General features: G+C 35.5%; 1 protein-coding gene across 5 annotated transcripts in view; it reads right to left on the bottom strand.

Moving 5' to 3' along the window:
- POT1 (protection of telomeres 1) overlaps positions 1-22968 on the bottom strand; it is a 114623-nt gene that overhangs the window by 88549 nt on the left and 3106 nt on the right. For all 5 annotated transcript variants that reach the window (XM_033192042.1, XM_033192038.1, XM_033192040.1 and 2 more), the window contains one exon: positions 11061-11133. The gene's annotated coding sequence lies outside the window, so the exon portion shown is untranslated. The remainder of the gene's footprint in view (positions 1-11060; positions 11134-22968) is intronic.

Here is a 22968-nt window from a genome sequence, read left to right as displayed (position 1 = left end):
GAGAACTACAAACCACGGCTCAACAAAATAAAAGAGGACACAAACAAATGGAAGAACATTCCATGCTCATGAATAGGAAGAATCAGTATCGTGAAAATGGCCATACTACCCAAGGTAATTTATAGATTCAATGCCATCCCCACTAAGCTACCGATAACTTTCTTCACAGAATTGGAAAAAAATACTTTAAAGTTCATATGGAACCAAAAAAGAGCCCTCATTGCCAAGACAATCCTAAGCAAAAAGAACAAAACTGGAGGCATCACGCTACCTGACTTCAAGCTATACTACAAGGCTACAGTAACCAAAACAGCATGGTACTGGTACCAAAACAGAGATATAGGCCAATGGAACAGAACAGAGCTCTCAGAAATAATACCACACATCTACAACCATCTGATATTTGACAAACCTGACAATAACAAGAAATGAGGAAAGGATTCCCTATGTAATAAATGGTGCTGGGAAAACTGACTAGCTCTATGTAGAAAGCTGAAACTGGATCCCTTCCTTACACTTTATACAAAAATTAATTCAAGATGGATTAGAGACTTAAATCCTAGACCTAAAACCATAAAAACCCTAGAAGAAAACCTAGACAATACCATTCAGGACATAGGCATAGGCAAAGACTTCATGTCTAAAAACACCAAAAGCAATGGCAACAAAAGCCAAAATTGACAAATGGGATCTAATTAAACTAAAGAGCTTCTGCACAGCAAAAGAAACTACCATCAGAGTGAACAGGCAACCTACAGAATGGGAGAACATTTTTGCAATCTACTCATCTGACAAAGGACTAATATCCAGAATCTACAAGGAACTTAAACAAATTTACAACAAAAAATCAAACCACCCCATCAAAACGTGGGCAAAGGATATGAACAGACACTTCTCAAAAGAAGACATTTATACAGCCAATAGACACATGAAAAAATGCTCATCATCACTGGCCATCAGAGAAATGCAAATCAAAACCACAATGAGATACCATCTCACACCAGTTAGAATGGCAATCATTAAAAAGTCAGGAAACAACAGGTGCTGGAGAGGATGTGGAGAAATAGGAACACTTTTACACTGCTGGTGGTACTGTAAACTAGTTCAACCATTGTGGAAGACCGTGTGGCAATTCCTCAAATGTCTAGAACTACAAATACCATTTCACTCAGTGATCCCATTATTGGGTATACACCTAAAGGATTATAATTATGCTACTATAAAGACACATGCACACATGTGTTTATTGTGGCACTATTAACCATAGCAAAGACTTGGAACCAACCCAAATGTCCATCAGTGACAGACTGGATTAAGAAAATGTGGCACATATACACCATGGAATACTATGCAGCCATAAAAAAGGATGAGTTCACATCCTTCGTAGGGACATGGATGAAGCTGGAAACCATCATTCTGAGGAAACTATTGCAAGGACAGAAAACCAAACACCGCATGTTCTCACTCATAGGTGGGAATTGAACAATAAGAACACTTGGACACAAGAAGGGGAACATCACATACAGGGGCCTGTTGTGGGGTGGGGGAAAGGGGGAGGGATAGCATTAGGAGATACAACTAATGTAAATGACAAGTTAATGGGTGCAGCACACCAAAATGGCACACGTATACATATGTAACAAACCTGTACATTGTGCACATACATGTACCCTAGAACTTAAAAGTATAATAAAAAATAAAAATAAAATAATGTCTTATTCATGTGTATATTTCATATAAATGGCTGCCAGAGGCCTCTGTTCATAGTGCTCAACAAATATCTGGTGAATGAATGAATTAACACTGACAAAGACTGAAGCACAGAACTAAACAAAGAGGGAAAAAATAAATGGATCTTAGGATCCAGTTTCCATGAATTTATAAGTCATAATGGCTTTTAAACTAATTCAAGTACACAGAGTATAAGAAAGATAAATAAATAACAGGTAATAGTAGTTTGTATAAACACTCAGATCAAATTAAAAATGAGATTTTATATGGGGTATTCTAAGCTTCTGAGAAGAGTATACTGAAGCCATTCAAACAAGAATTGGCATTACATAGTTCTGTGCCAAGAGTATATTCTGACATACCACAGTAGATGTTTAACTCCATTGGGTGAAAAAAGTTAAGAGACCAGCCTGGAGAAAAAAATACTATGCTACAAAAAGTAAGAAGGCTTTATCAATGCATATACATGTTATAAAACTAAAAACATATTTGGAATCACTGAAATCTTTAAACTAATTTAAGATACTTAAATATTAGCAAAGGGGTCATTTCCCTTTTGTGTCTGTACTACTCTGTCATCCCTGTCACACTGCCTTACAAAGAGTGAGCCCCCTTGTCATTAAACAATTCCGTTTAGTATAGCCAAATAGAATATTTACTGCAAACCAGTCTCAGAGAAGAAAAATGAAGTCAGTAAAAGGTCTTCTTAACAATAAGAAGTGTTCTTCAGAAAATCAACAATTAACTTAACCGCTCCACCCCCCGCAAAATTAAGGTCACATACTGTATGATTCTACCTAAAAGATGGGAGGTTGCCAGAGGTTAGGGAAAGGGAGGGATGAATAGGCAGAGCACAGAGGATTTATAGGGCAGTGGAAAATACTCTATAAGGTACTATAATGGTAGATATGTCGAAATATATTTTTCAAAATTCATAGAAGGTACAACACCAAGAGTAAACCCTAATGTAAACCATGGACTCCGAGTGATAATGATGTCATTGCAGGTTCACCAACTGCAATACCACTCTGGTGAGGGAACGTTGATAGCAGAAGTGGCTATGCATAACTGCAGGTAGAGAATGTGAGGGAAATCTCTCTACTTTTCTCTTAATTGTGCTGTGAACCTAAAACTTTTTTGTAAAGTATTTTTTAAAAAAACCAAAGCTTTAAAAATGTATTTAAAAAGTATATCAGATTATTTATTTGCATATTAACAAATAAGGTTTTTATATGTTAGTACCTCCTAATAAACAGTCAGTGGTGAAATAAGCAAATCATCCAGCAAATAATAGCATAAATTACAAGACTTGTGTATTAGTTTGCTAATTTTTAACAAATAATACATCAGAAATTCTCAAGTCGTTACACTTAGTGAGCAGGAAAAGGGCACTGAAAATATAAAATGACTGATAATTCAAAATGAAAAACACTTATTTGACTTTAACAAGCATTAAATAATTTTTCTACATCGACCTTACAAATCTTATTAGGTTATCATTATTTTAAAACACTGTTGAAGAATAAGGGTACAGACAGAAACCAGGGACCTGAAGGCATTAATAGGGTAGTGATTAACAGAAAATGTTTCTCTATAAAAACATATTTCCTGAGTAATTGCATGTATTGGGTTGAGTAATACCAAGGTCATAATTGGAAGTAATGTAGGTGAATAATATTAGCATTAAAAACCAAAATTCTTAAATTGTCTACAAATCACTGTATGATTTGACCCCTACCCACCTCACCAGCTACATATTGTGTGACTCACCCTGTATTCTTCTCAAAATTCATTAAACATTCCAGGATGCTTGCTCAAGGCCTCTGTATATGCTATTCTCTCCTTGCAATCTACAACCCAAGTACCCCTGTGATCATTTTTCCATTACATTTCTCATTCTACTATTCAATATTCCTAGTTACATATCATATCTGGATAAAATAATTATGTAATAATTGTTTAATTCTTCTCCATGGGACACTATGCTCTATGAGGGTAAGGTCCATGACTGTCTTATTCACTGCTGTATCTCTAACATCTATCATAGAATATAAAAGCATTTAACAAATGTTTGGACAACTAAATAATCAAAGATATTAATATTCATACATATGTAGACAGTATACCTTCACGAATCTTAAACTGTCCAACTACTACAAAACTTACTTCATAGACTCTTAGCATTTTAGAACTTAAAATGACCTTAGAGATCATGTAATCAAACACCTTCATTTTTCAGATAAGAAAATAAGGGCCAGAGAGAATAAATAAATGGTCTAAGGTCACATACAGTTCTTCATACCTATGAACCAAGACGAGAATCCAAATCTCCTGACTTTCAAGACAGGCATCACTCTAATTCCTCTTTCAGAACTAACTCTAACAGGGATACAGGGAGAAAAAAGGTATTAATATATGTCTTTATTTTTGACAGTTTTATGGTAATTTTTTTAACTTTCAGAATCCTTTGGAAAAGTCTTTCCTCATATTTTAAGTCCACATATTAAATGTTAAAACTGACTTTAAAATATGAAAACTAAAACAAAAACTGTCTCATACAGAGGAAGGCTTAATTACAGTATGTGTATTTCTGCAAAATATATCACATTAGTCTACCAAAGCAAGAATTAAAATCTTGTTAAAATTCATTTTAGTGTTTTAGGATTACTGTATTCAAATACAACGCTACCCTTAAGGGAACAAGCAAATGGCAAAGACGAAGGTTTAAGAATCAAATTGAAGAGAACTCATTCCTTTAAGCGAAAAGGTTTACCTTTGGGTTGGAACAACCTTCAATCTTGATACTATAATAAATGCGTATATTAGACCCTCAAATAATCAGCATTTCTGGGTTTTAAATCCAGAAATAATTTAAAGTAAATGTGACCTCAGTCTTTACATCATTTTAAAAGCAAGAAACCTTGACTTACCATTATTAACAACCTCTGTTATCTGACAGATACTAATTAACTAGTGTAGTTCTATTCTATTTTAATGAATACCTATTTAAAATGTATTTCAATAGCAGAAAACATTTTACATGTCAGGTAAAATACTAATACCTAATGTAATATACATGTTTTGTAGATGTACTATACATGTTTTGTTAATTCATATCATAACCCTTTTATACTGTTTCTCAAATAAGCTTTTAATAAATGTAAAAATCTTAAAGGATAAAGGTGAAATATATTTAAAATACAGACAACTTGATCTCTGATATTCAATAGCATGTATTTATTTTTAAAATACATCTCTAAAATATCCAAGATATATTAGGTAAAAATAAAGCAACTTGCAAAACACAGTTACTTGCTGAAAAATATGCACATACAGGTTTATCCATGCTCACAGACACACACAAAGGCAAGTGCACATATATATACACACATATATAAAACCTGGAAGGGTACCAAAAAAAGCATAGCAGTGATTTTTACCTGAAGAATGGGACTGGGAAATGGCAGGGGATTCAGTGGGAATGAGGGAACTTTTGCTTTTCAGTTTATAGCCTGCCATACTGTCTGAATGTTTTAAAATCATGACTACACAAAAATAACAAAATCTTCTCAGACAAATATTTGTAAGATTGTCAAGTCCATAATACCACCATGAGGTAAGAAAAAAAGGTGTGGAGATAGAGTCGTTTCTCTACTTATTCTAAGCCCTGTAACAAATGTTAGCCTTAGAGGGTTATCTTCATAATAAAAGTGCCAATCACCATCATCACAGAGGGTTAACAGTTAAATGAAAAACTTATACGAAGACACTTTGCAATCTGTAAGATTTCATACAAATGTAGTATTATTAGTAAAATTCTAATTCTGAAAAAACTGGTTAAATGTTAAAAATTGGCTATAATAAATGTTTGAAAAAGAAACAATGATTTTTACTACCAATGGCTCTTTAAATAAAGACTTTATTTGCTACTGAACTACGTAAAATAAACAAAGGATAGGAAAAGAAACAGAAAAATAAGTTCTTTAATCTCCTTACCTCATAAGAAATTAGAATTTGCATCTCTTTACATCATTATACCTCAAAACATCTAAAATGTTAACTAGAAAAACCCTTTCAGTTATGAATTCCCAAACATAAACACACATAGGTGTGTAACATAGACAGGTACACAGACACACCCTAAGAGTAATGAGAAAAAGTATAACAGATTTATACACTCAGATAAATGTTTAAATATATTCATACAAATACAATGTACACACACCTCTCTCAGAGCAAGTGTACCTACATTTACCCCAACACTATTTTCTGTATTGTGTTAAAACAAATGTTTCAAAAATTCTTTAGTGAATGAGATTTTGTATTCATGTTAGCACCTGACATTTATTTAATGTTCACAAATGCAAAATTTTTATAAGATACCAACACTGAATTCTTAATAATTTAGAACTGTCATCTCAAATATTAATTATTTTAACTAAGCTGAAATAAAGCCTTGCCTTCAAGGGAAAGAATAATACAAATAACAGTAATGATAGCAGACCTTTACTGGGGCCACAAACTAAAAAAAGCACCTTATCAAAATAGATATTTACACAGTGATTCCTTTGGAGCAATTAATGCCTATCTGAAATCGCCTCAAGCATGCATGCTTTTTTCTATTTTATTTCCTAGTGTCCTTCCCTGATGACTGTCAGAAACTTCTTTGTAGTATATTTGTCTCTAGAATTTTTGTGCCATATCAACTAGATTAGAACTATATTTCAATCAATATTTTAAAAATTTTATCAGTGATCAATCTCAGAGAAATGGTCTGATGATTTGTACTATGAGCTTTAGGACATGAACTGTATGGCAAATGCATTACTTCCCTAAATTCTAAAGCAAGATTTTAAGATATATCACTGATTAGTAACAGCATTGCACATGGAAAACTAACACAACACTGATTTTCCTTTTCTTTGTTCAAAGCAGAAGTGAGAAAAAAATTAACTGATATAACAGTTCTTCACAGCAACTTGGGCAAAAAACGTAAAATCTGAGTTTGACAATGTATCACAAAATTCTTGTAACAAGAAAATAAAAGCAGATGTTCTAACAGTTTGCTTGAAATGGATCTTTATTCCAGACCCCACAGGTTTTACAAAAATGGTACCATTTCTCAAGGGCACTGAATTATTTATAAATCACCACAATTTCTGCAACTACTATATGTCAAAACTATTCAGAATTCTCAGCTAATCCAAAACTCTTACTTTATATTTGATTAAATTTGAAACTGGCAACACTCAATGTTATTCAAGGGCCAATAATTAACTGAAGAAAAGCAGGGATTAGAAGCTAAACTATTGGGCTCAGGGTTCAGATGTCCTCCCTCCACTGTCTTCTTCTTCATTGAAGCTGTATCTAATTACAATAGTAGTAATGACGATAATAATAGTTGCTATGTACTGAGTTACTACTATGTGCTAGTAGTGGCTATATTCTGCCTCGAGTCCTTTCAACAATCCAGAAAGGCAGGTATCATTACCTCCATCTTTAAAATTGGAGGGGGAAAAAAAAAAGCTCAATGGAATTAAAGAGTTTTACTCCAAGTCACACCTGCTGGGTTTTAGATACCCTGAGCCTCCCCTTGCCATATATGAAACACACACTCACACTGCAGAGTCTTTGTAACTGCTAAGTTCTGTTCTAGAACACTCTTATTTCAAATACCTGAAGGATCTTCACATCACTTCTTTGAAGTCTCTTATCAAATGTTACTTGTCAGTCTTTTCTTCACCACCAAATAAATACATACCTTCCTTCCACTTCTCATGTTTACAGTTCACATCTCATCTTTCGTCCATTGCCTTATGTTCTCCATAGCATTGTTTCCAACTAGAAAAGGTATATATTTACTTATTGTCTTTCTTCCCTAGAACATATGCTGCATAAGGACAACTTTGTCTGTTTGGCTCATCAGTGCCTAGGAATAGGGCCCGGCTCTTCACAGGTATTCAACATATTGTTTAATAAATGTGTGAATGGCTTACTGAATACATGAATGGCTTACTGAATACATGCAAATTATCCTATTTCCTTTAGGAAGCACAGATGTATTCAGAGTAATATTTCAAATACAAAAAACTAGCAAGGTACACTGCAAAGGCTCCAGCTCCAGAAGGCCAACAGATGGCCACAGCCTCAGAAGGTAAGATACTCCCCAAAATGCCAGGACCACTGTATTAGTCCGTTTTCAAGCTGCTAAGACATACCCAAGACTGCGCAATTTACAAAACAAAGAGGTTTATTGGACTTACAGTTCCACATAGCTGGGGAGGCCTCACAATCATGGTGGAAGGCAAGGAAGAGCAAGTCACATCTCATGTGGATGGCAGTAGGCAAAGAGAGAGCTTGCGCAGAAAAACTCTGGTTTTTAAAATCATCTGATCCCGTGACACTCATTCACTATCACGAGAACAGTCCAGGAAAGACCCGCCTCCATAATTCAATCACCTCCCACCAGGTTCCTCCCATGACATGTGTGAATTGTGGGAGCTACAATTCAAGATGAGATTTGGGTGGGGACACAGCCAAACCGTATCAACCACCATCAGTACTGTATTTCTTCTTTGAGGAAATACTTAACTCAAATCACCTATTTTTTTAATTGAAGTGTTTATCTTTTTGTTGTTGAATTTAAGAAGTCCGTTATAGATCCCAGATAGCAAATCCTCATTAGATATATGATTTGCAAATATTTTCTACCACTCTATACACTGTCTTTTCACGTTCATGATAATGTTCTTTGATGTGTAACATTTTAAAATTTTTATGAAGCTTAATTTATCAACTTTTCCTCATTGCTCATCCCCTTTGTATCATATCTAACAATCCATTGCTAAATCCAAGCTCATGAAGACTTGCCTCTGTATTTCTCAATGACTATCGATTTAGCTCTCATATATAGACGTTCAATCCATTTTGAGTTAAATTTTCTATATAATATAAGGTAAGAATCTAATTTCATTCTTTTGCATGTGGAAATCCAGTTGTCTCATTATTATTTGTTGAAAAGACAAATGGTCATTTTTAAATAGAGATAGTTTTACTCCTTCCCTTCTAATTTGAATGTCTTTTATTTCTTTTTCTTATTTAACTGTTTTCACTGTTGACTGAACATGTCATCCTTGTCAAAAAATTATTTAGCCATAGAAGTATGGGTTTACTGTAATCCCAGCACTTTGGGAGGCAGAAGTGGGCGGATCACGAGGTCAGGAGATCAAGACCATCCTGGCTAACACAGTGAAACCCCATCTCTACTAAAAATACAAAAAATTAGCCAGATGTGGTGGCACATGCCTGTAGTCCCAGCTACTCGGGAGGCTGAGGCAGCAGAACTGCTTGAACCCAGGAGGCAGAGGTTGCAGTGAGTCGAGGTCATGCCACTGCACTCCAGCCTGGGTGACAGAACGAGACTCCAACTCAGAAAGAAAGGAAAGAAAAAAAAAAAAAGAGTATGGGTTTATTTCTGGACTCAATTGTACTCCATTGATCTCTGTCTATCCTTATGCCAGTACCACTGTTTTGATTACTGCACCTCTGTGATTAGTTTTGAAACTGGGAAGCCTGAGTACTAAGACTTTGTTGTTCTTTTTTAAGGTTGTTGTGGCAATTCGAAGCCCCTTGAAATTTCATACAAATTTGGGGATTAGTCCTTACATTTCTGCAGCAAAGTTTTATAATCTTCATGGGGATTATCTTGAATCCATAGATCATTTTGGGTAGTATTGACAGCTTAACATATCAAGTCTTCCTACACAAGTTTCTGCTATGTAGAAGGCACTAACCATGGAAAGTACTAAAAAAAGAAAAAAGAAAAAAAGCCCTTCTTCCGACATATAGTTGGCCCTGTATCTGCAAATTTTGCATCTGTAAATTCAACCAACTCAGACTGAAAAATATTCAGAAAAAAAGTTTTTTAAAAAAATTATACTACAACAACAACAACAAATACAAATTTAAAATATACAGTATAGCTATTTAGATAGCATGTACATTGCATTAGGTATTATAAATAATCTAGAGATGATTTAATGTAAATGGTGGGGAGACTACACATGGGTGATAAGCAAATATTTTGCCATTTTATATAAGATTTGAGCATCCACAGATTTTTATATCCATAGGAGGCTCCCGGAACTAATCTCGCACAGATACAGAGAAACAACTGTAACTCACTTTTCTACAAGTATCTGTTACTTAATAAATGTATTTTTTTTTTTTTTTTTTTTTTTTTTGAGACGGAGTCTCGCTCTGTCGCCCAGGCTGGAGTGCAGTGGCCGGATCTCAGCTCACTGCAAGCTCCGCCTCCGGGTTTACGCCATTCTCTCGCCTCAGCCTCCCGAGTAGCTGGGACTACAGGCGCCTGCCATCTCGCCCGGCTAATTTTTTGTATTTTTTTAGTAGAGACGGGGTTTCACCGTGTTAGCCAGGATGGTCTCGATCTCCTGACCTCGTGATCCGCCCGTCTCGGCCTCCCAAAGTGCTGGGATTACAGGCTTGAGCCACCGCGCCCGGCCATAAATGTATTTATATTTAACTTCTTCAGAAAATTAATTTATTTCTCATACCTCCCTTTAAGCTCTACCACCTTAACTTGCTTTTTCTCCAGACCACATTTCTACCTAATATTACTTTATGTAATTATTCCTTGCATTTCTTCATTCCCCTAAAATGTAAATTCCATGAAGGCAAGAATTAAGTTTTGTTCACAGCTATAACCCCAGGACCTAGAACAGTATCTGATATATACTTAGTTGTCAGTAGTTGTAGAATTTTGTAGTTTGTTTCCCATTTACTGCTCCAGACTGTTCTAACCAACCACAGGCTTCAGATGAGATCTACTTTTGTCCCTAAGTGTTACAAAGTAGCCCTTCCAAGCTTACCATAATTATTTGAGGGCTATATGGAGAAAGAATTCCAGCTGTGTAAGAACAACACCTAGTTAACAAGTACATCTATGTAACAAGTAACATGTTGAAAGCCAAGTTTTAAGACAGTTAAGCTGCTAAGATGTTTAAGTCACATAAGTGAAACTAGAAGCAGGAAGACCAGTTAGCTACTGCAATGGTCTAGATATGAGAGTAAAGGGCCATGAAGTAGAATAGAAGAAATGGGAGGGAAAGGGAAGGGATATTTGGGAAAAACTTTGCTAGAGGAAAGACTAACTTTTCATTTTATAGATTTTCATACTACTACTAATGTACTATCTGTCAGAAATCATTTATGTGTGTGTATGTGTGTACATACACACACATATATATGAAGTCACATATTTGTATATTACAGGGAAAAAGTAGAAATAGTTTGCTTATACTATATACCTTGTAGTCCTATCTGCAAAACAGCTGTTTTATTTCCACGACAAGTTAAAGAAGAGATAAGTGAAAGCTTTCCCTGAAATGAGAAAAAAAAAATTGTTACAAAGAAAAGTCAAATGAGTTTATAATAAAACCAAGATATAAATAAAAATTAGAATTTTTACAGCAACAGCTTTATCTTTCAAGAAGTCAAAGTACTGTGTTCAGGTAACTATTTTAAGACAAGGAACAGTGCTGAATTCGTTTTTCTAGAGAAAAATCAGGTCTACAAATACTTCAAGGTTTATAATATAATTTCTTAAGTAATCCTATTAGGTAGGTACTATGAGTTCCTTATTTTGCCAATAACTAGATCAACTTTCCCTGGCTTTGTTTTAATCTGTAATACTATTCTCTAAAAAATAATAAAATGATGTTTGCTCCTAGAAAGAAATGAAAACTTAATAAAGATTTAGAAATGCAAAACGGAAATATCATAAATATAGTGTGGACAAATCTACAGATTAAGACACAAGTACAGTTTAGTCTTTGTTCAGCTTCTGTGACTAACCAGCTCTGTCAGCTTAAAAAAAAGTTATTTGAGTCTCAGATAAAATGAAGTGTTTAATCTGGTTTCTGTAAATAAAATTTAAAAATAGATCCTATTAGCCTCCCAGGTTAATATTCCAGACTTTGATATAGCTAACAAAAAATACATCAATTTTACTTATAAAATAGAACTCAATTTTACTTACAGGAACATAAATAAAAATATGGTTATCAACAATGCATAATGATTCACAGTCAAAAACAAAAGTAGTTACATTTAGAAGATAGAAAGCTGAAAAAAGTAACAACAACAAAAAGTTAAACAATCTGTAAATTTCAAAACTTTTCTTGACCCAGCAGAGTTGAGGTGACAGAGCAACCAACTAAGCAGAAATCTGAAAAAAGCAAGGTACTTCTAATGAGAATAAAACAACTGTTTTATTTCTGTCATAAGTTAAAGAAGAGATAAGTGAAAGATTTCCCTAAAATGAAAAAAAAAAAAAAGTTACAAAGAAAAGCCAAAGTTTATAATCACACCAAGATATAAATAAAATTTTTATAGCAACTTGCTTACCTAAATGACAAATGTTCCCAGACATCTGTAAGAAAAATTCATCTAATGAATGATGAATTTCATCAAGCACTTTTAATGAATTGCTAGAGGCCAAGTATGGGGCAATGAAAACACATGGAGCCCCGGAGCTGCAAACACAGGAGAATTCATATTCATTTACATGCGCTTCTCCACAGACCTGACAAGGTTCAGGACAGAAGCAGGGCAATGGCAGCAGCAGTTACTGCACGAAAGGCAGGAAACTCTGCTTGGATCTTTCTCCTCTTTCTTTCAGAACAAAGGCCTTAAAATGCTGGGAGAAGGGCAAAAAAACATGTCAATCCACGACTATTGGTGGAAACCCACTGCAGCTGGAAGGCAAGAACAGAAAAAAAAACCTTCTATCCCTGTCAGGGGTGGGCAGGAACAGGTACAGAGGTGAAAGGCCCAGACCTATACAGCTGGAGGCAAAGCAGGATCATTGAGAAGGCCCCACTCACAAGACCTGGGACCTACTGCTACCAAGACAGGCTTCACCAGAACAGAGAACATCTACCCGTTGAAGGCTAACCAGTACCTAGTAAAAAGTAACATGGTCTACTACTGGAAGAGAAGACTTTGAGCAGGGAGAGAGACCTTATTTGAGGCAAAGCACAAAGGAAAGATCTAAAACTAAGGATGGGGAAGACAAGAGAAAAATCCTCTAGTCAACTAGCTCTGATCCTACAAAGTAACTCTAGAGGAATATGAAGCCTCTAGTGCATTGAAGAACCAAAAACAACAACAAATCCCAAACCTAACTCTATCCCTGACTAGATTAACTCAATGTACCACACTAAAGGCCTAGCACAAAGAAAGACCTACACATGCCCAGAAATAAAAACTACCTCAATTTCCACTGTCCTACACAAGACGTATAGCTTTGAACAATAACAACATACAAGACATACAAAAAAGGCAAGAAAAAACACAAAGCAATCAAGAGAACCACAATCAATCAGATTAAATGACAACTTAATCAGGAGGGGTAAGGCTGAATAGCTGCCCTATATAAACTCCTAGATGCATCATTTCAACCTTCCTCACTGAGAGTACAAGAAATCCCCTTCACACAGCAGGAAGACACCTGGCTCTCACTGCATCACTGTGAATGGGGAGGATGGGCAGGGAGTTATTGCTGAGATATGCTGAAATGGAGCAATTGCTGAGAATAATATAATTATGTGGTGCTGAACAACAGGGATACATTCTGAAAAACGTGTTGTCAGGCAATTTCGTCTTTGTGTGAACATCAGAGTATGCCTAAACCAACCTAGATGGTATAGCCTACTATATACTGAGGCTATACAATATAGCCTATTGCTTTTAAGCTATAAACCTGTACAACATATACTGTATTAAATACTGTAGGCAAATATAAGACAATAGTAAGTATGTATCTAAACATATACAAACCTAGAAAAGGTAGAGTAAAAACACAGTACTATGATTTTATGGGACGGACCACCATCATATACACAGTGCATTGTAGACTGAGATGTGACACACTGAATAACTGTAATAAGAGTCTGACTCTATTCTACAAATTCGGTTTGCTTTTAGGACAAAAATGAATTAGTATAGATATAAAAAACATAACACATCCTGTTATGGACTGAATTGTGTTTTCCTAAATTTCAGGTTGAAACTCTAACCCCCAACAACTCTGAATTTGACTGTATTTGGAGACAGGGCCATTAAAGAGGTAGTTTGGTTAAAAAGAGGCCATTAGAATGTGCCCTAATCCAGTCTGACTGGTGACCTCAAAAGAGAATGGGACATACAGAAAGATACCAGAGTCTCAGGCAAGCACAGAGAAAAGGCCAGGTGAAGACACAGCAAGAAGGTGAGCATCTGTAAGCCAGGGAGAGAGACCTCAGAAGAAACCAATCCTGCGGCCACTCTGATACTGATCTTTCTAGCCTTCAGAACTATGAGAAAAATAAATGTTTAAGCCACCCAATCTGTGGTACTTTGTTACGGCTGACCTGATAAACAAATATACACTTCTTAAAAACTGGGGATTTTCTAAGCTCGGTGACCCTCAGATGTGCTACAAACTCTATGTGCACGTTATGTACCTGGCCCTGCCCCCATGGGACTTGGGGAGGAAAGAAGAACCAGTGCAAACATGAAGTTCATGTCCCCTGCTGTGCCAATAAATAATATACTACCTAAATCTATTTGGTTGCCTTGCCTCCTTAACAGCTGAATCTAGAGAAGTGTAGCATGCCAACCTACGAGCTATATCATATACTGTTGCTTAGGAACTATTTGAACACTTGACATTTACTCAAAGGAAATAAAAACCTATATTCAGATAAAAATCTGTACATATATATTTACAGTTGCATTATTCACCATCACAAAAACTGGAAAGAATCCAAATATTCCTATACTGGGCAATAGATGAATAGGTTGCAACAAAATTCTAATCACCAACAGAAAGAAATACTACTGAAAAAAACAACCTGAAGGAATGTCAAATGCATCATACTAAGTGAAAGAAGCCAGATGCAAAAGGCTACATGCTGTATAATGCCATTTATATGACATTCTTGAAAAACAAAAATACAGTGCCAGGAAATTGGTAAGCGGTCATGAGTGGTTAGAGTTGGCAAAGCAGCTAACTATAAAATTTTGGAAGGTGATGAACTACTTGATGGTGATTGTGGTTACATACACATTTGCATATATTTGTCAAAACTCATAGAAGTCTACACAAAAAAAAGAATGTAGCACTAAAATCCATTTCATAAAATTCAAAAAACATTGACATCTGCAGATTAGAAAAGAGTATGTAAGTACACAATAGAGAGCTGAAAAATGATTCCAATATGTAAAAGAACACAAATACCTCAATCTTTTTTTTAAAAAACGAGCATTCTACATAGCTTGTTAACCATGAGAAATACATAAAAGGTATTTCCTAGTTTTAGCCCTACTACATACTAACGTGTTCACTTATAGCTAAAAGAATTCGTTAATAAAAATGTTAAAATTGGACAGGGGTGATAGCTCATGCCTGTAATCCCAGCACTTTGACAGGTCAAGGTGGGAGGATTGCTTGAGGGAGTGAGTTTGAGACCAGCCTGGGCAACACAGAAAGATCCTGCTTCTATAAAAAAAATTTTTTTTTTAATTAGCTGGCTGTGGTGGCATGTGCCTGTAATCTCAGTTACATGGGAGGCTGAGGTGGGAGGATTCCTTGAGCCAAGGAGTTTGAGGTTACAATGAGCTAGGATCACACCACAGCACTCCAGCGTGGGTGACAGAGCAACATCCATCTCTTAAGCAAACAAATAAGAAAATGTTTAAATTAAAAAAATATTTCACTAATATAAGTAGGAACAAAAATAAAATAAGAACTTAGCAAACTGTCATAGTATTTAACATTTCTATATCAAGCACACAAAACAAAAGTATGTCAAAATTAGATGCAGCTTGGAAATAATCATTATTAATGATATATCAAAAAGGAATCAAATCATGGCACTTTATTAATAAATACAAGTAGACAAGAAATATCACACTAATTGACCAGATGTAAAATAAGTTAAGAATGCTAACAAGCATTTGATAATCATTTAAATGCAATTAAGTAGAAAAGACCAATTGTAATTCATAACACTTCATTTAATAAGAAAGAAAATTCCAGGAAAATAAATAGAAATAAAAGTTAAAAAGAAATAGGTGAGTAAAATGTGTTACAAACAAATGTCTACATGAAAAATATAGACAAGCAAAACTGAAATGTAGATTTCTTTTTATTATCAGATATATTTTGTCCCTCGCTCCCTCAACTAAAATTAAAACACTCACTAAAAATGCATCCAGAATACTGGATATGGCAGACAAAAGGTTCAGTGAACTCAAAGAGACACCAACAGAAATTACTCAACTGAAAATCCTCTCTGCCACACAAATAAAACACAATAAAAGAGAAAGGAACAGAATCTCAGAGATCTGTTACAGTATTAAATAGCCTAATACATGAACATACACATGTAATTGGCATCCCAAAAACAGAAAAGGGCAGTAATATGGCAGAAAAAAAATATTTCAAGAAATATTATCCAATAATTTCCCAAATTTGAGGAAAAACACTGAATAAATCCAAGAAGTTCACTTACCCACAAAGGAGAAATTCAAAGAAAAAGCATACTTAAGCACATGCCAGTCCAACTGCTAAAACTAAAAGATAAAATAGAAAGGGGACAGTAAAAAAATGCAAATCACATACAAAATAGAAGCCAGAAAGCAGTCTACTGGTATCTCTACAGTCTTAAAAGAAAAAAAAAGTCAACACAGAATTCTATATCCAATAAATACATCCCTCAAAACAAACATGAAATAAAGCCATTTTCAAATGAATGAAAGCTAAGAGAAGTTATCTCCAGCTGAAATATATGAAATGGCAGATGTTTTTCAAGATGAAGGGAAATAATGCCCAGATAAAAATGGATCTACAGGTAAAAATGAAGAACACCAGAAATGGTAAATATGTCAGTAAATATAAAGACCATATTTTTTCCTTCTTTTAATTTCCTTAAAAGACGACTCATTGTTTAAAGCAAAAGTAGTAATGTAAGGTAGAGTTTATAATACATGTACATGTAAAAAATATAACAGCTCAATGAACAGGGGAGTGAGTAAATGGAATTTCACTATTATAAGATTCTTTTTTTTTTTTTTTTTTTTTTTTTGAGACAGAGTCTCGCTTTATCGCCCAGGCTGGAGTGTAGTGGCCAGATCTCAGCTCACTGCAAACTCCGCCTTCCGCGTTTACGCCATTCTCCTGCCTCAGCCTCCGAGTAGCTGGGACTACAGGCGGCCGCCACCACACCCGGCTAGTTTTTTTTTTTTTTTAGTAGAGGCGGGGTTTCACCGTGTTAGCCAGGAGGGTCTCGATCTCCTGACCTCTTGATCCGCCCGTCTCGGCCTCCCAAAGTGCTGGGATTACAGGCTTGAGCCACCGCGCCCGGCTATAAGATTCTTATATTTGTCAAGTGGGAAGAAAAAAGCAGGATATGAGAAATAACAACTGTACCATGGGGAATGGTACAATAGTAGCTATAAGTATACCTTAGTAAGGATGCATATTGTTAGCACTATCATAACCACTAAAGGAACAAAACAGGTGTTGCTCAAAGCCAATGGAGAAAATAAAATAGTATAAAAAATATTTAACCCAAAAGAACTCAAGAAGGAAAACAAAAAACAGGAAAAACAAAGGGAACTCAAGTCGTTTCATAGACAAACAAAACCATATCAATGATTATTTTAAATAAGTTGACTACGCTGATTAAATAGTGGGACTGTCAGACTGGATCAAAAAAACATGATCCTATTATATGCTAAGAGATAATTAAAATACTAAACCATAAATAAGTTGAAAAAGAAAGGAAATGTTGATACACTCTTAATATAAGGACACACTACCAAAGGCACCGAAAATCAAAGCCAAAGTATCTTAACCAACAACATATATACATCTTCAGAAAACATTTCTTCCCTACAAACGCAATTTCAAAAAAAAAAAATGGACCAAGTAATTGCTATACCAGATGCGCAGATATCAAAGGAAGGGCATAGAAAACATGAAAAAGCAGAGAAATACGACATCGCTAAAAGACCACAACAATTATCTAGCAATAAATATCAATTAAAAAATATTCCTCGAAATGCCAGATAAAGAATCCAAACTAGTGATTTTAAAGAAGTTTAATGAGATGCAAGAGAAATCTGAAAACCAATACAAAGAAATCAGAAAATCAATTCAGGTTATGAATGAGATTTACCAATGAAACAGAGATCTTTAAAAAAAAAAAAGAAAGAAAGAAACTGGAAACCATGAATTAAAAAATTGAAGAAAATACAAAATATATTCAAAAGATTCAATAACAGATTAGACCAAGGAAAAGAAAGAATCTCAGAACCTGAAGACAGAATGAAATTTTGAAATAATGCAGTCAGGCAAAAATAGGAAAAAGTATAAAAAGGAACGAGCAAAGCCTTTTGAGATGTCCAGGACTACATAAAACAAACAAACGTATGAATTATCAGAATTCCTAAGGGGAAGGGAGATTAGAAAGTTTTAAAAACCTATTTAAGGAAATAATCAATGAAAACTTCTAAAGTCTAGCAAGAGAGTTAGACATCCAGATACAGGAAGCCCAGCTATCCCCAGGAAAATACACTGCAAAAAGGACTTCACCATAGCATATTATATTCATAACATGTAAAGTCAAAGTTTAAAAAAAAGAATTTTAAAATTACCAAGAGAAAAGCATCTATCTAGTCACCTATAAAGAAAACACTATAAAACTAACTAGACTTTTCAACAAAAATCTTACAGGCCAAAAGGGAATGGATGGCATTTTCAAAGTGCTCAAAAAAAAGAAAAAAAAAAAAAAAGCAAGCCAAAATTTTATATCCTGCCAGAAGAAGCTTAATAAAAGAGATATAAAATATTTCCTAGACAAGCAAACAATGAGGGATTCAGTAGAGAAAAAAGTAGAAAGATCACAAATTAACACGCTAGCATCACACCTCAATGAAACTAGAAAAAAAAGAACAAATGAAACTCAAGAGTTAGCAGAAGCAAAAAAATAACAAAGATCAGAGCAAAACTAAATGAACAAGAACCAAAAACAACAACAACAAAAAAACCCCAAAGGATCAATGAGACAAAAAGTTGGTTATTTAAAGAGAGAAACAAAATTGATGAACTACTAGCTAGACTAACCAAGAAAAGGAGAGAAAAGATCCAAATAAAATTAGAGAGGAAAAAGGAGACATTACAACTGATACCACAGAAATTCTAAAGGTAATCAGAGACTATTATGTATAACTATATACCCATAAACTAGAAAACACAGAGAAAATGGATAAATTGCTGGAAACATACGACCTCCCAAGATTGACCCAGGAAGAAACAGAATTCCTGAGTAGATCAATGATGATAGCAAGACTGTATAGTAATAAAAAAAAAATCCCAATAAAAAGTCCAGGACCAGATGGATTCACAGCCTAGATGTACAAAACACAAAAAGAGCTAACACCAATCCACCTGAAACTATTCTAAAACTACTGAGGAGGGAATTCTCCCTAACCCATTCTACAAGGTCAGTATCACCCTGATATCAAAACCAGACAAAGACACACAAAGACAAAAACTACAGACTAGTGTCATGTGCGTCCGAGTGAAGAGGCCACCAAACAGGCTTTGTGTGAGCAACATGGCTGTTTATTTCACCTGAGTGCGAAAAGAGAGTCAGCGAAGGGAGATAAGGGTGGGGCCGTTGTACAGGATTTGAGTAGGTAAAGGAAAATTACAGTCAAAGGGGGGTTGTTCTCTGGCGGGCAGGAGTGGGGGTCACAAGGTGCTCAGTGGGGGAGCTTTTTGGGCCAGAATGAGCCAGGAAAAGGAATTTCACAAGATAATATCATCCCTTAAGGCAAGGACCGGCCATTTTCACTTCTTTTGCGGTGAAATGTCATCAGTTAGGGCGAGGCAGGGCATTTTCACTTCTTTTGTGATTCGTCAGTTACTTCAGGCCATCTGGGCATATATGTGCAAGTCACAGGGGATGCGATGGCTTGGCTTGGGCTCAGAGGTCTGATAACTAGTATCTCTGATGACATTCACTCAAAATTATCAACAAAATACTAGCAAACTGAATCCAACGGCATGTCAAAAAGATCACACACCACGATCAAGTGAGATTTATCTCAGGGATGCAAGGATAGTTCAACATACACAAATCAATAAGTGTTATACACCACATAAACAGAATTAAGGACAAAAATCAGATGATCATCCCAACCGATGAAGAAAAAGCATTTGACAAAATTCATCTTCCATTCATGACAAAAATCCTCAACAAACCAGACACAGAAGGAACATCCTTCAACATAATAAAGGCCATATATGACAAATGCACAGCCAACATAATACTGAATTGGGGAAAGGTTGAAAAGATTCCTTCTAAGAATTGGAACATGATAAGGATACCCACTTTCACCACTCTTATTCAGTATAGTACTGCAAGTCCTAGCCAGAACAACCAGGCAAGAGAAAAAAACAAAAGGCATCCAAATTGGAAAAGAAGTAGTCAAATTATCATGGTTGGCTAATGATATGATCTTGTATACAGAAAACCCTCAAGACTCCACCAAAAATCTTTTAGATTGGTAAATTAAGTAAAGCTTCAGGATACAATATCAATGTACAAAAATCAGTAGTGTTTCTATACACCAATAAAAAGCTAGCTGAGGATCAAGAATGCAATCCCATTCACAATAGCTGTAAAAATAAAATACCTAGGAATATACTTAACTAACAAGGTGAAAGATCTCTGCAAGGAAAACTACAAAGGACGGATGAAAGAAATTGTAAACAACATTAAAAAAATGGAAAAACATCTCATGCTGGTGGATCAGAAGAATTAATATTATTAAAATGAACATACCGCCCAAAGCTACAGGTTCAATGTAAACCTTATCAAATTACTGATGTCGTTCTTCACAGAATTAGAAGAAAACAATGATAAAGCTCATATGGAACCAAAAAAGAGGCCAAATTGCCAAAGCAATTCTAATCAAAAAGAACAATGGTGGAAGTACACATTGCCTCACTTCAAAATATATTACAAAGCTATAGCAACCAAAATAGCATGGTAGTAGTATAAAAATAGACACACAGATAAATGGAACAAAACAGAGAAACGAGAAATAAAGTCACATACTTACAGCCAACTGATCTATGACAAAGATGGCAAGAACACTACACTGGAGAAAAGACAAACTTTTCAATTAATGGTGCTGGGAAAACTGGATTGCCACATGCAGAAAAGTGAAACTGGACTCGTATATGTCACCACATATGAAAATAAACTTAAGATGGATTAAAAATTTAAATGCAAGACCCAAAACTATAAAACTACTAGAGGAAAACCTAGGAAAAATTCTTTTAGATATTGGTTTAGGCAAACAATTCATGACTGTAGGGGTGGCCTGCCCCTCCATACCTGTGGGCGTTTCTCGTTAGGTGGAAAGAGAGACTTGAGAAAAGAAATGAGACACAGAGACAAAGTATAGAGAAAGAAAAAGTGGGCCCAAGGGACCGGCACTCAGCATACAGAGGACCCGCGCCGGCACTGGTCTCTGAGTTCCCTCCGTATTTATTGATCATTATCTTTACCATCTTAGAAAAAGGGAAGTGATAGGATAATAGGATCAATCGTAGGGAGAAGGTCAGCAGTAAGACAGGCGAGTAAAGATCTCTGTGACATAAGTTTAAGGAAAAATGCTGTGCCTTAATATGCATATGTAAACATCTCCATAAACCTTTTTAGTGCAGAAAGAGCAGCATTATGCTAGCAAGACCCATATTTCGCCCTGAGGTGGTTTTCTCCTTTCTCAGTAAACAGAACACACAATCGGGTTTTACACCCCGATGTTCCATTGCCCAGGGATGAGCAGGAGACAGATGCTTTTCTCTATCTCAACTGCCAAGAGGCCTTCTTTCCTCTTACACTAGTCCTCCTCAGCACAGACTCTTCATGGGTGTCAGGCTGGGGGACGATCAGGTCTTTCCCTTCCCACGAGGCCATATTTCAGACTATCACATGGGGAGAAACCTTGGACAATACTTAGCTTTCCTAGGCAGAGGTCCCTGCGACCTTTGGCAACGTACCTGTCCCTGGGTACTTGAGATTAAGAGAATGGTGATGACTTTTAACTAGCAAGCTGCCTTCAGGCACTTGTTTAACAAAGCACACCCTGCACAGCCCCAAATCCGTTAAACCTTGAGTCACCACAGCACATGTCTCTTGCAAGGACAAGGTTGGGGGTAGAGTCACAGATTAACAGCATCTCAAATACAGAACAAAATGGAGTCTCTTATGTCTACTTCTTTCTATATAGACACAGTAACAGTCTGATCTTTCTTTTCCCCACAATGACTAAGACCTCAAAAGTGCAGGCAATAAAAACACAAATAGACAAATGGAACTTAATTAAACTAAAAAGCTTCTGTGCTACAAAAGAAATAATCAACAGAATGAACAATCTCTGGAATGAGAGAAAATATTTGCAAACTATGCATTCAACAGGGGACTAATATCCAGATTTTACAAGGGACTCAACCAAAAAACCCCAAATAATCCCATTAAAAAGTAGGCTAAGGACACGAATAGACATTTTTCAAAAGAAGATAAACAGCCAACGAGCACATGAGAAAATGTTCAATATAACTAATCATCAGTACAATGCAGATTAAAACCACAATGAAATATCACCTTACACCAATCAGAACGGGTACTAAAAAGACAAATACATAACAGACTTTGGGGTGCAAAGAAAAAGGAACTGTTATACACTGTTGGCAAGAACACACATTACTACAACCTCTACGGAAAACAGTACAGTGAGTTCTCAAAGAACTAAAAGTAGAACTACCATTTGATCCAGCAATCCCACTACTGGGTATCTACCCAAAGGAAAAGAAATCATTAAATAAAAAAGAGACCTGCACTCATATGTATACCACAGTGGTATTCAAAATCACAAAGATATGGAATCAACCGAAGTGTACATCAATGGAGGACTGGATTTTAAAAGTCATATATATACACAATACTATTTAGACATTAAAAAGAATGAAATTGTCTTTCACGGCAACATGGATAGAAATGGAGACCTTTATCTTAAATGAAACAACTGAGACACAAAGAGAAATACTGCATGTTCTCACTCAAAAATGTAAGCTAAATAATGAGTACACAT

This window comes from Trachypithecus francoisi, unplaced genomic scaffold (genome assembly GCF_009764315.1).
Source record: "Trachypithecus francoisi isolate TF-2019V2 unplaced genomic scaffold, Tfra_2.0 Lachesis_group4, whole genome shotgun sequence".
Taxonomy (NCBI): domain Eukaryota; kingdom Metazoa; phylum Chordata; class Mammalia; order Primates; family Cercopithecidae; genus Trachypithecus; species Trachypithecus francoisi.
This window is presented reverse-complemented; position numbering and strand designations above follow the sequence as displayed.